The sequence below is a fragment of the Corvus cornix genome, chromosome 1A (assembly GCF_000738735.6).
Source record: "Corvus cornix cornix isolate S_Up_H32 chromosome 1A, ASM73873v5, whole genome shotgun sequence".
NCBI classification, from domain to species: domain Eukaryota; kingdom Metazoa; phylum Chordata; class Aves; order Passeriformes; family Corvidae; genus Corvus; species Corvus cornix.
The window spans coordinates 41,383,972-41,401,559 of NC_047057.1; the positions used below are offsets into that span (position 1 = coordinate 41,383,972).

Consider the following 17,588-nt stretch of genomic DNA (forward strand, 5'->3'; position numbering starts at 1 on the left):
TGGGAAGCTGAAGAGGTCCCAGTTGACTGGAAGCTGGTGAACATTGTCCTCCTTTTAAAAGGCAAGAAGAAGGACATCAGAAACTACAGGCTTGTGAGTCTCACTTCAGTGCCCAGTAAAATTATGCTAAACATTATTCTGGGAGGTATTAAAAAACACCTTGAGGACAAAGCAGTCATTGGTCACAGCCAGCATGGCTTCATAAGGGGAAAGTCCTGCCTGTGCAACCTGGTTTCTTCCTGTGACAGGACATCCCACCTAGCTGATCTAGGAAAGTCAGTAGATGTAATCCTTTTGGACTTCAGCAAAGCTTTTGATAGTGTCTCTCACAGTGTCCTTCTGGACAAAAAGTCCAGCACACAGCTGGATAACCAGGTTATGTGATGAGTGAGCAACTGATTCACAGATCATGCACAAAGACTTGTGGTGAATGAGGTGACATCAGGCTAGCATCCGGTCACTAGAGGGGTTCCAGAGGGGTCCATCCTCAGCTCTGTGCAATTCAACATCTTCATTAACAACCTGGATGTGGGACTCAAAGTAATATGAACTAAATTTGTCAACAACACTAAACTGGGAGAGGCTGTCAATTCCCTTAAGGGCAGAGAGGCCCTGCAGAGAGACTTCAATAAAGTAGAGAGACAGGAAGTCACCCGCCATATGTCATTTAATGAGAGCAAGTGCCAGATACTGCACCTGGAATGGGACAATCCTGGTTGTGTCACCTGGAATGGGGCAGTTCTGGTTGTGTGTATAAACTGGGGAATGAGAGGCTGGAGAGCAACACTGTTGAAAGAGACTTGTGGGTCCTGGTCAGTGGCAAGCTGAACATGAGCCAGCAGTGCCCTGGCAGCCAGGAGGGCCAACCGTGTCCTGGAGTGCATCAGGCACAGCATCGCCAGCTGGGCAAGGGAGGGGATTGTCCTGCTCTGCTCTGCACTGGGGCGGCCTCACCTCAAGTGCTGGGGGCAGTTTTGGGTTCCACAATGTAAAAAAGACATTAAGCTCTTAGAGGGCATCCAAAGGAGTGCCATGAGGATGGTGAAGGGTTTGAAGGGGAAGGTGTATGGGGAGCAGCTGAGGACACTTGTTTTGTTCAGCCTGGAGGAGACTGAGGGCTCATTGTGGTCTTCAACATCCTCACAAAGTGGGTACAAATGTCTTCACTCGTGTGACTTGTGACAGGACTCAAAGGAGAGCCATGAAGTTCCTTCAGGGGAGGTTTAGGTTGGATATTAGAAAAAGGTTTCTCACCCAGAGGGTGGTCGGGCACTGGAACAGGCTCCCCAAGGGAAGTGGTTACAGCACCGTCCTGACAGATTTCAAGAAGGGTTTGAAAAATGCTCTCAGGCACATGGTGTGACTCTTGGTGTGTCCTGTGTAGGGGCAGGAGTAGGACTCAATGATCCTTGTGGATCCCTTCCAACTACACATTTTTTCTATGCTTCTAAATCAAAGCCTTATCTCTTGGCTTCTTACAAGTTTATACTTTGAATTAGTAAATTCTAAGTCATCATTTTACACAGAAGTATTAAAGGATGTCCAGGAACACTTAATAGAATCTGGGAAAGGGAGCACATGAAGAAAACACAATAAATGTGTATATATAATTCTGTAATGAGTGAAAGAAAGATTTTTTTTTTCTGCAGTTTTGGGAAGAGATACCAGCATTACTCCATGGGAGGGGTTTCCCATAAATATGGTTTGCAAAATAAATGCAACCAATTCAAAAAGAGATAGAAAAAGCATGCATCAGGAATTAAAAAATCAGATTCAGAAATTCAAATTATTTCTAATAATAGTAACAGTATCAGTTTATAATCTGTCCTGGGGTGATGTCATGAAGCTGCTTTATTCTTTGACCATCCGCTCAATGCCCAAGGACACTGTTTCTTTAGGATGGACCCAAGTGTGGGGCAGTTGAACGGCTGGGCCCAGCGGCTCGGGGACTCGGCCGGGCTCGGGAGGGAGTGAGCCAGGAGCGCTGTGCTGCTCTTTGGGGTTCTTTTGTGTTCCAGCTAGCGGGAAAAAGGTTCTGTTGGTTTATCTTGTTCTTTTTCCCTTTCCTTCTCCCCTTGCCTCACTGCCTCCCTTCCCTCCTCTCCAGTCTGGGGAGGCTGCGGGTGGCCACAGCTGGTCCGAGCCCACGTCTCTATTCCCTCTCCGGGAACTTGTTGTATTTTGAGGGGTTTTTTCCCTGTTTATCCCTGTTTTTGTTTGTTGTTAATAAACAGTTTGGCTTTTTTCCGCTCTCACTTGCTGTGACCCACTTGTCTTATTGGTGGAGGAAAAGGGGAGGCCCTTTTCCCTTTGGCGGAGACACTCATTGCGGAGTGTTTCCTCCGGAAGTTTTGTCTCCAAAACTGAGACAAAATGCAACCAATTCAATAAGAATTAGAAAAAGCATGCATCAGGAATTAAAAAATCAGATTCAGAATTTCAAGATAATTTTATAATAGTAAAAGTATCACATTATAATCACTGTGGAAAATAGGTGATTTCAAATTAATAGATTATTTTTAATTCAATAAACCTAAGGGAACATTTCTCTTTATGCAGGGGAAATTAAGGAAGTCTTTGAATTTGCTATCCAGGGAGAATTTAGGACAGGTATCTAAGAGAATAAAGAAGAAACCAGCTAAAATACTGATTATATTTTTAGTAAAAATATTCATTAAGAGCTGATATAGAGTGCCATTTGATGATACAATCACAGATAATTATAAGCTTCAGGGGAAGTTCTTAAAATTGTTAGATTGTTGCATTTCATGTTTTTAGTGATTTTTAATATTTCAGGTATACATTACATTGCAATCTATCATGGTGTGTCCAATCAGAAATTAATGGCATTAACAAATAATTTTCACTTATATTTTTTGTCTGACTTAATATGAATTTAACTCATTAAGATAAAAAAATAACATTGCATTCTAGCCTTTAGAAATGGATTTTCTTATGTTATTAACAGGTCTATTAGAGCAGGGCATAATGAATGAAAATCTAACAGAAGAATATATTTGGGTTAATAATAAAGTTTCACACAGTACCTTATTAAGATGACTTCATTAGCAAAATTGACAATATATTTGAAACCATTCCCATTGTAAACTGCAAAGCAGAAAAGAATCTCATAAGAAAATCAGAAATTAATATTAACTGTTCTTCTTTGTAATCCTGTTTTAAACTCCCACAGGCAAGTTATTACTTATGGACAATCAGATTAGGAACATATGCTTTTTAGTACATGTTGTTTCATATATTTATTATTTTATATAAATAAGGTGTTATATTCACAGTGAAAAATATTATTAAATAGGTAATATATAAATACATATCTTTATAAATACACAATCATAATATCTATGCAAATATAAATATGAATATATTGTGTATGTGCATGCAAATATAAAGTCCTTCTTGTTTACATGAATACTTGAATATCTATTTCTGTAAATATATAAATATATTTCATATTATTAGCCTCATAGTACTCTTATAAGTCTAACTATTTCTTTTTAAAGATGGGTCTTGATGCGCATGGAAGCTATACAAATTCACATCAAAAAATTGTAAGAAAATGGATAGTTGAAGGCATATAGGCCAAGTCCTAGAAAATGACTCAAACCATAGAAGCATCCTTCTTTTCTTGCTAACTCAGAACATAGACAGGACATCCTCCCAGGGAAAACTCTTAGCAGAAAATTATTTCAGTGATAATGAAAAAGTGACTAGCTAATGCTCTTGACATAAATTGTTATCTTTTGTTCTATATGTATGTGTGAATGAGAAATTCTGTCCTTAGATCTGTTATTCTGTATTTGGTTCCAATTCATATGCTTCCTTGGATGAATGGTGACTGTGACCTCTATTGCTGTTTTGCTTTCCTTACTGTCATTCATATTTTGACTCCTGTAGAAATAAGTTTAAAAAATTAGCTTGACCTACTTTTGATCTCTAAAACTTTTAAAATATGATCAATGGCAGGATATAAAGCATTAATAGATACAACCCAACAGCTAAATGAATCTCTTATATTTGATAAATTATCTCAAACATCTTCTAGGAATACCAAAAAAATTACCTACTTTTCTTGGATGTTCCTTGTAACTGTGGCCTTATTTTATTTGAAAGATTAAATGCCTCTAGTTATTTAAGCATTGTTGTCCTCAGCATGAAGGGCAGATTCAATAAACAATTACCTTGCACTGTAGCAGCCCAGACAAAGAGCCCTACCAGTCATCAAAAGAAAGTTAACACAAAGAGGCACCTGCCACTATAAACACAGAGACAAGGGAAGATCTGTCCTTTTCTTCCCTATTCATCCAGAGCTCTGCGTAGATAATTTCCACAACTGAAATGTTCTCTACCCATTTTCTTCCATTTTACTCCCCATCAACTGCCAGCAATCAAACAAAACTCAGCACTACTTAGGGCTTGAGGACACATGCTGAGGGCATGTGCACACTCTTCCCACTCTGCCTTAACAGCTGTGTACCATTCCACAGGGAAATTCTTATGCTATCGACAGTCTGAAGAAATCACAAACTTTCAAGATATTTTCACTTTTTGCTGATGACCTTCCCTCTCTCCCTTCTGTTTGTGGCAGACTGGACAGGGCTTGAGAGAGTTCTGAGACTGAAAAACTTGTATATCAGGACTGTTTGTCTCCCTCTTCCTAGATGCTATTTTCTTTCACTATCCATGATATGACTCTGTGGGAAAATTGTTGAGGCTAGAATTTCCTCTTTGGGTCCAGTTTTTCTGTCATCTCACAGCCACCACAAAGTCTCTACTTCAGCATATCTTGGCCTCTGAGTGATTCCAAAGTCCAAAGCTTAGGGGTCATCTACAAGGTATTTACATCTAGTTATAAGACTAGAAATTTGTGCAAGGTGTGAAGGTTTTGATACGGGGAAGTGTAAAAAAATTCTGCATCTCATATTTTGAAGACCAGATGACAGACTATAAAAACTCCATATAATCTATGTGAATGAAAGAATGTCTTTATTTAAAATAATTAATTCAATTAAATATTGCTGACAAAAAGGACTACAGGTGATCACTAATAAAGTATCCAATTTGGAAAAAAAAACACTGATGAGGAATGAAGGAAAATATTCAGAAGAAACTGAAACAAAATCCTGGTATGTGACTAGTTGCCACATATCCTATTTCAAGTGGGGCAAATTAAGAAGGCTGTGTTGGAACACAACAAGAAAAATGGTTATTAACAATTTACTATCATGCCGAAACCATGTAGTGGTCACACATTTTATATACAATGAAGGGAGTTATCTTATTAAACGTAAACGCACCTGTAAAAGGGAGAGAAATCACAAGCTTGAGAGAGTAATGAGATAAGCTTAAAGTCTGAACTGTTTGCATGCAAATGACCTAATCTGAATGAAATTAATGTTTGCATTTCAATGCTATTCTGAAAGCACTGACATTCCTATTGTTCTATCCTTACTTTCTTGAATTTTCTTAGAAATAAGAAAAAAACCTGCCAATTAAAAGGGTAAAGGGCATCTTGTACTCTGTCGTCACATCAGCTTATAAATGCTTGTTTCTAAGTGAAAACTTATGCTAAAGTCCATCAAAGACATGTCTGAAATTATTTGTCTTGTTAGCAATTTCAATGCAGTTTAAAATTTTTAAGTGTATATTTGATTTCAAATGTAATAATGTCAAAAAGATAGTGAGATGATAGACCTCATTCAGATGGACCAAACATTAGTAACTTTAATTTTTTTTTCATATTAAGAAAACCTCTTTGCATTTTACTAAGCTTTATGCATTCCATAATTAAAGAAATAAAGAACCTGGAGTCACGTCTGACTTCATCTACATTTGATTTCTAAACATTTAGTCTATTATTTCTGCAAAGGATATTTCAGAAGAGCTGAAGAGTATTTAAGGTATTTGCTTTCCATGCAATTTTTTCTTAGACCCACTATAAAAACACAGGAAAAGCATTTTCTTTGTTCCATCAGATGTCGGTCTGACAGAGAACACCTTTCCAGTAATATGTGCTCAATATTTTGACCTCAGCCTAGCAAAACATTTAAAAGCATTCTTCATTTTAAACACATTAACAGGTTGTATTTCTTTAAATTATGAATATAAAGATTTTTTGACAAGCGAGGGTAAATAACTACGGAATTGCAGAAAACCGAATCCAACACAAGCTTCAAATATGGATGTCACACTAATTCTAATGTAACGCTAATTCCTGCTGTTACTGCTGACTTAGTAAATGTTGTGCTTCTGTCTCCTTAATGTTTCAGACACAAAAGGTTTTATTTAAGTGCACAGTTTCATGCAATTCAATTTGATTGTTTCCCTCCTCCTCTGTTAAATATCAGCAAATGAACCAAACCCAGCTCTTCTCTCTTTTTTTTTTTTCTTCCACTGTTAAGAGAAGCTACCAACAGGATCAATTCCTGGTACCTTAAAGAACTATCCTTATGATTGGAGCACTCCAGAGAAGACTAGGACGTTAGTGAAAATTTTTCCCACACTTTCTCCCATACTTGAAGGAATAAGGGCCAGGTGTTGTACAGCCTCTAAATACCAGAGAAAACTAGGGCTATCCATTAAGACTGTTGTCTGTGTGGTGCCATAGCAGCAGGGTCTGGTAAGGTATTCTTTCTGCAGTAGATAACAACAGTACTGTGAAATGTAAGTAGTAAGGTCAAGAAGACATTCAACTGACATTCTAGTACCTCCAGATTTCCTACCTAAGCATAATATGGCAATCTCATAAATTAGCTTAAAAAATTTTGGAAAAAAGGAAATAACCTTGCTGGAATTATTATAGGAAATCAAAAGCATTTTCAGAGACCAAGAAGAAAAGTTATATGGAGGAAAGGAAATTAGAAAGTCAATAATTTACAAGTTGTGAGGTAGCTTTCATTTAAACTTCGAGAAGAAAAGAAAAAGCATAAAACTGTGCATTAATTACAGTCCTTAAAGGACCATGTCCAAAAAGAAAAAAATGTAGAGGAGAAGACACTGATGATTTGATTGTTCTACCATCTTAAGATGATAGTTAAGATAGGAAGAGAAATTAAATATGTATATTACATATATAATTAATGTATAATAAATAGAAAATAGGAAATGTTAATGAAAAACCCCATCATCTTCACTTGTTACTAGCCAACCATGAGTAGGAGTTCTATTACATAGGACAACTTGAAAGTGTAAGGCAGAATCATCTCAACTCTAAATATCCAAAAAGTCAAACCAGAAATCTAAACTCTAATCAATGGTTCAGCAAGGTGCTACTTCACCATCGTGTCCTGAAAACTGAGATTATTTCCTTGCCTTCTTGCTTGCACGGGTGTGATGAAGGATTTGTGATGCTTTCTGTATGAGAAGTTATGTTTTTGCATTTTCTGACCTATAGTAAGTGTCAATGAATTGTGGTTTTCATTTCCAAAGCTAAGTGTCATTGGCTTACACAAAACATCAACAAAATGAAGGTGTTTATTTTCTTGTGTCATCCACTTACAAATATGCAAAAAGAAAAAAAAAATTATGTTAATTCTAGTAAATTAATCATAAGATCAGGGCCAAACACCTTCTGTAGTAGCATATATGTGGAACAAAGCAAACTTTTAAAATCTTTTCTATCTTTTTAACTTGTTGAAGTAGTATGTAAATGAAATGTGTAGGAAACATCTCATAGAAAGAAAAAATTAGAGCTGGCTTTTGGAACACTTAAAGGAAGTTGCCTATTTTGGTTTTTAGTAGTACATACAGTTAGTTGTATGTTTGCATTTCAGCTTTTATGTTCACTTTTCTACTTTTGCAATAGAATTTGGAATTCTATTAGTAGATGGAGAAAAAGATGTGGGAGCTATGTCAGGTTCTATAGAGTAGGGCTAAGCAGTAATAATCTCCAGGAAGGTGGTAGAAATCTACTTTGAGATTCCTTAAGTTGCGTACTGCTGAAAGACATCAGACAATTGGAAAAAATTGGTCTTAATGGGATATTATAAGGCAAAATAAAGAAGCAAAAAAGTACCTGCAACAATATTGTCATGTTGGCTGACTGACAAATTTAAGGCAAAGTTTTGAGGACTGACCTGATTTTGAGTTACTCAGTTTTGCAGAAGTCAAACTGAAGCTCCTGTTTCTTGAGTATCATTTGGAAACATGGTGTGGGTAACCCTTAAAGATCTGTGGGGCCATTTCTGTTCTCGGCACCCTGGAAAATATAGACTTGTGCTAGGTCTTATGATACAGTCATGAAGACTGAACAAATCAAGGTACAAGAAGTATGAAAAGTTGTTCTACAATAATGTTTTGAGATTTTGTGATTTCACCGCTCAGGTGTTTACAACCTCTTTTCTTCTGATGCCCCACTAGAAAAATGTAAAGAAAAAACCAAAGCAAATAAAAACCTAAACAAAAAACCCCACCCACCCAACAAAAACAAAAAAATCCCACCAAAACTCAGCATAAGTTTGGAGGAATATATCACATTATTCCTCTCATAAAAATTTGTGAGAAGAAAAGTTTATGATAAACTGGCATGCTCTGATTATCTTCGTTACCTTATGATTTCTTTCTACAACATTTGCTCTTAGTAACTTAATTTAATAGATAAGAAAGAAGAAAAAATGTGATAAAGATCACTAGATTTTAGTTTTTGTTGGAGAAAAAAAAGCTAGTTCAGATGTATTTTAGTACCTGAAAATGAAAGACATACATGGATAGTCCATGCTGTACACAGAAATCAGTCTTAATGCAGAATATTACATTTATACAATGGATCAACTTGGCTACCAGGCATTTTTCAATGCAGTAAGTGCTAATCAGTGGGGTAGTGTCTAACAGCATGTGTGTGGAAGAGACGCTCTTATATCAGGCCACTTAGGCTCATTACTCTCCATGTTGCTGAACAGACAAGTTGAATCAGTGCCTTTTTTCTCTATAAAAACTCAATTCTGTGACTCTTCCTTAAGAAACTCTAGATCTACCTGTCCTTCCAGCACAGATTTCCCTTGAAATCTCTGGTGGGATTTCACCAGGGAGTCCTGGAAAATCCTCTCCTGTGAATTAGCTTAAAGGAAACTTAAACCAAGTGAATAACATCACATTTAGCAACAAAAATGCATAAACCAAGAAAGAATTTGACAATTTTTGTGATATTGTGCTTTTTGCCCAACATCATATAATTTGGCCTGGAAATGTAAAAAGTACAAAGTAATAAAGTGCTATAGAATTGCCAAGATAAGAGCTCTTTTTAGACACTACCTAAGGTCCAAGGTGTAGACTAAATCTAGGAACATCTGTGCTGACAGTATGCTGTAATTCTTGGTCCAAAATATTTGATACCATGTAGTCAGATGCCCTACAATTAAGAAACTACTTTTTTCTTAGTGGTAGATGTTCCATCACCATCTTTCCTTTACCACAATGGCCTCAAGTGATCCATGTCTTCTAGAGACAGAACAAAGCTCACAAAATCTAGTCTCTTCCATACATAATGCAATTCTATTTCCCGTTATTGAAATTAATACACTTAAAACCCTTTTATATATTGTTTACAAAGTTATTAGTATTATAACATATAGATGTTAACAGAGCTAACACCATAAATAATTTTCTATATTAAAATATATATTATTATCTATTTTCTATATTCTATATTATTATGACTAAAGTAAATTATCATAAAATACAATACCTACTTCCAAAATTATTTCTATTGCCAATATAAATACAAGAATTTTCTTATAAAAGCAATGTTATTCATTTCTTTTTAGAGGTAAAAGAGGTAATATTTTAAGAATATTGTTGTATTCTACAAACATGTAAACATGATAAGATTTGCATAAAGGTAATTGAGCACATTCTTCAACTACTCATCGAATCTGGGGAGAACAGATGCTGCTTACTCCCAGAGGTATGCAGAAAAAGGGGGAAGAATACATTATATACTCAAATATGACTCTCTTATTAATACAATTTATTATGTCAGTCTGCAAGTGCTGCTTTTCATTTTTAAGAGACAAAAAAACTTGCAGGTATAGTAAAAATTATTAGGAATTAGAGTTTCATTCTGATTTCAATATTTAAATTACTTTGGATGGGATATTTTTGTGAGGGTTTTAGGGGTTGGTTGTTTTGTTTGGTTATTTTTTTCAGTTACTCAAACTATTTCTCATGCCAACAAAAGCAGCTACAGTAAATCACCTTTCTTTTTAATTGGTTGAGAGGGTTCCATGTGAATTTAAGTCCCACAGGTAAATGGATGTATGAGATTTACCTGCATTTTTCTTTAGATGTCTATCCAGTGATCCTTTTTAAAAGATTGTTTGTTTTTTTTAGGCTTTCACATGTATATAAAAATATAATTTTAGAGGCTCTGATTATCTTCAGAATGTGTGTTTCTTATTCCAGGCACGTAGGGCACTCGATCAACTGCCTACTTTCAAAAAAATAACAAAACTGCAGTGGAAAATGTTTCAATCTTGCCTTGTCACAGAAAAGACAGGTAATGGTGGACAATGTTGTCATTCTGATAAAATTTCATCATAAATAAAAGTTCCCAGTACATAAATCTTCTTAGTATGGAAAATCAAAGATCAATTACTCTGTTAATTCACATAGACATTAAATATTTTGTATGCACAGTTTCTGTAATTATGTTTATATACAAGATGACCAAATCCTGAGTCTCAGCACTGCAAGAATGGGTTGCTCTGGTATAAATTAGCCACAGTTTCATGATAGTCTTTCAACATTATGTAAAATGAATTTGATTATCCAAACAGTAATGCGAGTAGATGCTAACAAGCTCAACAGAAGACTAAGTGGTGTGAAATCAGTGATCCAGGTAATGCATATGTATTTTACATGTGCTCAGTGGATTATAGCCCATGGTTTAGCAAGTCCATCCACATATTGCTGGTATCTAGTTATTTAAATTTTTAACTTACTCTGTTCAAAGTCATTTCCCACTTTCAGAAATGTGTTCCCAGAAAATTCTTGTTGAACTGCTCAAAACATCAAGGGTAGTTCTCAAAGAACAGCTTAAAAACAAGGTAATAATTTTACTTGTGGTTTGAAATCACAGGGTCAGAAATCAGACAACTACAAAGTAATGTATTGTAATGAAACATCTCTCCCCTGGGAAAGTGTAACACATTCTTGCTTTCAATATTCTACTCATGATTCAAAAGCTTTGATTTTTAAGACACAAGGTATCATTGTCATCTTCTTACGGCAGAAGAAAAAATCAGCAGCAGTTAAAACGTACAATGTTCAACCTTGATTCTGTTCACACATTTGAAGAATTCTTCTGCCTAGTCAAAACCTGTCATGTTTGAGTTTTATGTCTCAATATATGTCTGGAAATCTCACTTAATGCTCTCCGTAAAAATAATACGAATAACCCTAGTAGAAGAACTCTTCTCTGAACTCGGTTGCACTTGGAAACTAGAATTTAAATATTGGAAAAAACTCAACTTAGATGTATCTTTATCAGTATATCAAACCACAAACTTGGCAGGTCTAGAGTTATTCAGCTGATGGATCACTAAGCCTTTCTTCCAGTTTAGTTCTAATTACACTCTCTTCAGGCAATCGATTTCAAGGGATTATATTATAACAATAACTTTAAAAATAGATCACTTGTACCACGTCTCTTACAGTATATGTAGCATAGGCTATTCAGAAGGTAGAGCAATACATGACAGTATGAAGCTCTGACTTTGGTGCTGAAGAGACTGAAACCTTCCATACAGTTCAGACTCCGAAGCATGTTTAGGCATTATTTAAAAAAAAAAAAAAAAAATTAAAAATATCCTGATTTTTCTGACATTTAAAGTCATGAAAACTACTTTCTTTATTGCACCATTCCAGAATAGAAATGCTAATCCTGAAGGGAGGAATAAATTCCAAAATGAGAAACTAAAAAAAAACCTATTTCAGAGGGGAGTTAAAAAAACCCCCTAATATATTTGATTGTAGAAGGAAAGAAAGGTGGAGAGAACCATAATGCTAAAAGTTTACATGGGAGTTATTCTGCATATTCTGAGTTATTTTTCTGCATAAACAAGATTTATGTAATTAAATTCTTTGCATGAAAAAGAGATGTAACTTCCCCATGGACTACTGAACTCCAGATTGAATATTCATGAAAGATAAGGCTTTTTTTTTTTTTTTATGAAGAGTAGTTCTACTTTTTACCACAGAATGACATAGAAATTACACTGAGAAATATAGTCAAATGAGGTATTGGTAATATACATTTCTCCACAGGATTTAGTGTACATATTTTTCCTACATCTTTTCTTGAAATCTTGTTCTGTAAATGTAGTCCTCCAGTGCCATTATATTTCTACATGGCATATTCAGACTATGGACACAATATATTTAAAGGCAAAAAAATAGTTGATGTTATAAAGACAGAAACTGAGGGAAAGGAAAACATGTTTCAATTTTCTCACCCTCTCATTCAGCATGGCAATCAGAATTTGACTCTGATACTCAGCACAAGTTGGATCAATGATACTGCTGAAAAACTTAATACTAAGTTGACTACATATTACTCCCCTTAATGGTTGTACTTCTCATCATCATCTGACAAGTCTGCGATTTCAGTATTTGATCAGTAGTATCATTATTTTCTACTCCTGGAACTAATACCTCTATGCCAAAATAAATGAGTCTTAATCAGTTTTGGATTGTAAACTAAAACAGCAAATTATGGAATATGAAGCAGCATAAACAGACTTGTAACAGATCAAATAGTGCACAGTATTCAACATAATTTTTTAAAAGGGTCTTTTCTTAACCGTTGTTCTTTGTATTTATTTTGATATCTAGTGGTCACTGTTAATTCAGAATTGAAGCAACTTGCCTTGGACTGCTTAAGTCTGGCCCTTTGGGGAAGCTATTAGTATATGATATCTGATTACATGAAGGACGGCAGTCAAAGAACTTAGGTATCTAAAACATATGTAGTTATCTAAAATATTCAGATGAAGAGGTATAATAGGTTCAAGTAAACTTTATTTGTTCATTAATGAGTGTTATTTCCCTAAATTTAGAGAAGTGTGAAAAACGGGAAAGAAGAGAATGTGTCTCTTAGAAGAGACCAGTCCTTGTACAAAAGCCAAAGTCAAAATGCCATAACTGTGGTTGTATTTTAGGATGCCTCGTTCTTGAAAGTGCTGTGGAGATGTGGGATGAATTGTGACAGATAGGCCTGCTTTTGCACATGTTATTGTATGACGTTTTTATTTACTAGGATATTGCAGAGGGAAAGATGATGTTTTTGTCTTTTCCTGCCACTTGATATGTAGGTTTTCCTGGGCCACAGAGGCAGAGTGCAGGCAGATATGACTGGGTGTGGTGGTGGTGACCTGGGAAACCATACCACTGCAGGGACTGAGGGGTCCTGAGAAGCTCAAGGGCCATATATAGAGATCTACGTGTCCTGTAAGTTTGAAAAACTGCTTGTAGGCATCTGGAAAGGATCATGTCCAACTTATCATGATTTAGACAGCCGTTGAAAAGATTCTGGTCCTAGGAAGAAATCTGGGTTAAAAGATGTTCTTTTCAAAGGCACAGTAGGCTGATTATAGCAGAATAAAAAAGGCTGGCTTTCAACTCTATGTCTCCTCTGATTCATTCTGAGCTTTGTACAAAAAATATCTTAACTTGTAGTCTGATAGAACCAAATTTCAAAGGTCCACAGCACTTCTGGGGTGTTTAGGGTGCTCACTGCACATGAACTTCCCCGTCTGCTTTCTCTGTCTCTTTTGTGTCCCTTCAAAAGGTACCGTATTAATGTAAAATTGGTCTCCCGGTAAAGGAGTACTTGGGAAGCAGGAGGCCTAAGTTTAGGCCTCAAATCCACATCCATCTTTTGCTTTTACAGAGAAAAGTCTGAAAAGTATGCAATACACAGTATTCCATTTTTCATGCAATAGCTGTGCCACTGGTAATTGCTAGGAAATGGAGAAAATAATACAATTCATTACAAAAGCTCACCCCAGAGCTATACTAAAATACTGACATAGACGTGTCCACTAGGCAGCAAAGAACAAAGTATATTAGAGACTGAACTTGGAGAGGAGTTCCTGAATTTCAGTACCTGCTTATGCATTTTATTCATTAATTACTTGATATAAAGAATGTAAAAACTTCTATATTGAACAGGTAACACCATAATCAGGCTATGCTTCCATACTTCTTCCCCAATTTCTAGAGATCATAAAGAGTAAAAAATTATATGTCTTGGATACTTTGTAAATTTTCATAGTAATCCATTATTCAAAGGTTTTTCATGACTCAACAGAAAATGTATACCTTTTCTTCCAAGAAAACCTCCTTTTGAGTATGAGTTACTGGTTTTACAGCTGCCTCTCAACATTAGTGGATATTACAGTCTTCAAGAAAGGAATACTGTACTGTCCTCAGGAGTCATACTTACTTACATGTCAACAAATTTTGATGGGGGAAGTCTCAATGAGAACTATACCATGATATCTTCTAACAGCTTAGAGAAGAAAAATGATTTCTGCTTGCAGAAAGATCCATAAACATTCATTTTATGAACTTCTGAGGATTTAGATATATCAACACAGGTGCTGCTGGGCCACTCCTCCCCTGCTTTCTAAAATTGTTACATGAAAAGGGTTCCTCAGTCTCTTTGTTAGAAATATTTCATGTTATAATTTTATTGGTGTAATTTGTGTTATTAGTGAAAAAGCTGAACAGTGTTTTCAATAATCAAGTGGTAAGTTGCATTATATTAATTGGGAAAAAAATCAAACAGCATAGACACAAAGGATAATATACTTTAGAAAATATGAGGCTGAACAAACTTTCGGAGGACCAAACTCTAAGGCAAATTTAACACAATCTATAATTATTTTGCAAAATATTTTTTTTTTTTATTAAGACTTCATTCACAAAATGTTCTTTATATATTACTTATATCCAGAAGCATAATAAAATATACCATCTCTATCCTGAGAGGTTCCCAGCTCTGCTATTTAGGATAATAAAAGACCATACATAAACTATTATTTTGATGATCAGGAAAGTGTATTTTGCAGTGTAATTAATTGTTGTAAAAAGGATTTCTTTCTGAACCCTGTGATTAGAGCCTCTTTAGAAATACCTTTTTCCTCCAGTTTTCTACATTCTGTTAATTGTATCTATCTGAATCTCTCTCTGCAATTTTCCTGCTTATCAGAAAAGATGCTTAATGCATTGTGATTAGCCCATTGGATGGATATTTATAATTTGTATTTTATGAAAGAAATTCACGCTGTTCTAAACAGTTCTTCCTTTATTATATTTCCAGAGTATGCTAATAACAAAAGAAACACTGTGTATTTATATCTTATCTTATAATTTGTGTACTGTTTTTCTTATTTATTATGAATAAAAGCATCAGATTGGTACATGAAATGTGATAGAGAGGGTAGCCTTAAGCAGAGATATATAAACCAGTCAAAACTGGATCAAAAGTAGACAAGGAAAGGCCTAACAAAAATCTACAAGATGGATAAGTTTGTGTAGATTGCTGAAGCTCACCCAGAGTGAAAAGACACTTTCTATTCAGGCTTGTATGTAGAATTTACCATTAAATGAACATAAAGAGCTTTATATCTCTTTCTGAAAAAATAGTATTCCCTTGCTTCTTTCAATCAACAGAGATAAGCAAAATGGTTCTTTCCCTATATGACTTATAACATCAATTTCTTTTTAACTACCTAAGTATTAAACGCATCAATTTTATTTTATTTTCAACCCAAATTTCCAAAAGAATTTGTTCTTCCTATACAGCTTTCTCTTCAGACTTAACAAAAGGAGTGGCACAGCATAAAAGTTTCAGGAAAACTCACCTGTAAAGAATATATGCTATACTTGCATTGGGTAAAAAATAAGATGTGCTGCTGGGTTATTTTCTAAAAATTATTTCATTATTATATATTTCTTCATATATCAACCATATTAAAGTACATGTTACCAATATTTTACAGCAGGGCTGGTAGCTGCTTGTGAAATGCACCAATTTCCCCCTTTTCCTTCAGATATTTAATTTTTACTGTAAGTTTATAGAATGTAACACTGTGAAGAAATCATGAATCTGATGGGGGGAGGAGGGATGAATTAGCTATCATATACTCCAGAAATGAGATATGCTTACTTTCGCTGTCACCTTGTGCATCCCACACACCGTGACCAGACTACAATAAGCATGATAATGTGAAAATGTTTCATACTAGATAACAATCCAAGGATTGTCTACAAAACAGAAAAATTAAAAGTACTTCTGAGTTAGTAAGAATTGAAAACTGCAAATTAATAATTAAGGCTAAGAAATAATAGGGCGAGCAATTTAGTGGGTGAGATGCAATGGTATGTTCTGAATCAGCTACAATCAGTAAGGTGATTTTGGCTCAGAGAGTACCAATGCTCAAAAATACAGTGTTTATACCTACCATCCAAAGTTCACCCTGTCAGGAACAAAGCAGACCTTCTGCCAGGGGTGGCTACACATACTTTCTGTACAAGACACTCCTTGGGAAAAGCGGGGAGTTTACATATGCTTCTGTATATAACTGGGACATGATTAGAGAGTGCAGCTATTCAGAGGAGCTCATGACTTCTCTAATCTAAACCATGTACCAGTCTTTGGAATCATGCTGTCTGGTAAAAGTAGTGGTTCTTGTTTCTGATTTGAATTGATGTGAAGCTTTGAACACAACTATAAGCTTGAAAGATAAGACCGCCTACAAAATAACTGGAAACAAAGAGAAAATTGGTGAGATCCTTGAAAAAGTATTCTTGGCCTTTTGTGGTATAAAAGTTTGAGCAGGTACAAAAGCTTCTCACTGGCAGATTTCAATTTTTCATCTGAACACTGGATTAATTTTCAGTAATTCTGACTTGTTCCAATATTTGCAGGTCTGTAATTTTTTTCTTTTTTCCTCAGTTGATCAGATTTTGATATGCCTGTGCAACAGGGCAAAACCAAAATACAAATGCTCCCTGAAACCCATAGCCCAAATATCAGAATTAGGTAAGCACTAGAAACCCTTTGTGGTCAGGAATGAGTTGTTTAGTTTGGTTGGGTTTGCTTTGTTTTGTATTTAAGTTGAATACAAGGGTTTTGTTATTATTATAATAATTCAAAATAGAAGTAAATGGAAAGTCCTCCCAGAGGTACATTCTGAAAACTCTTAAGAAGCTGGGTTTCATGCAGAGTCAGGAATATGGGGTCATCAAGAAATATTTAGATCTTAGGCATCTGTTTCTATGCTGTGGCAGTCCTGAGTTTTATTGGCAATTTCCTTGTTTGTTTTGTAACTTAAAAATGAAAAATAGGAACATTGACAGGAGTTAAATGGAATAAGTTCCATATTTTTTGGGTTTACTTTCCCCTGACTTTCTACTTTCTATCCTTTTTTTTTTTTTTTAGGAATTATTATCAGCGTAATACTCACATTCCCAAAGCCCATTTTCCTTGTCAACCTGAAAGTTGTCTTCCCGAAAGGAATCAGAGGGAAAAATGCCATTGTAAAGTATTTCACTTCCAAGTTGAGGAG

At 35.3% G+C, this 17,588-nt stretch overlaps 1 protein-coding gene across 9 annotated transcripts in view; it reads right to left on the reverse strand.

The window, feature by feature from the left end:
• The window catches only part of MGAT4C (MGAT4 family member C), a 333,638-nt gene that overhangs the window by 73,339 nt on the left and 242,711 nt on the right, over positions 1-17,588 (reverse strand). For 5 of the 9 annotated variants that reach the window (XM_010413784.4, XM_010413783.4, XM_010413779.4 and 2 more), the window contains one exon: positions 3,048-3,108. The exons of the other annotated variants lie outside the window; for them this stretch is intronic. The gene's annotated coding sequence lies outside the window, so the exon portion shown is untranslated. The remainder of the gene's footprint in view (positions 1-3,047; positions 3,109-17,588) is intronic. 9 annotated transcript variants of the gene reach the window in all.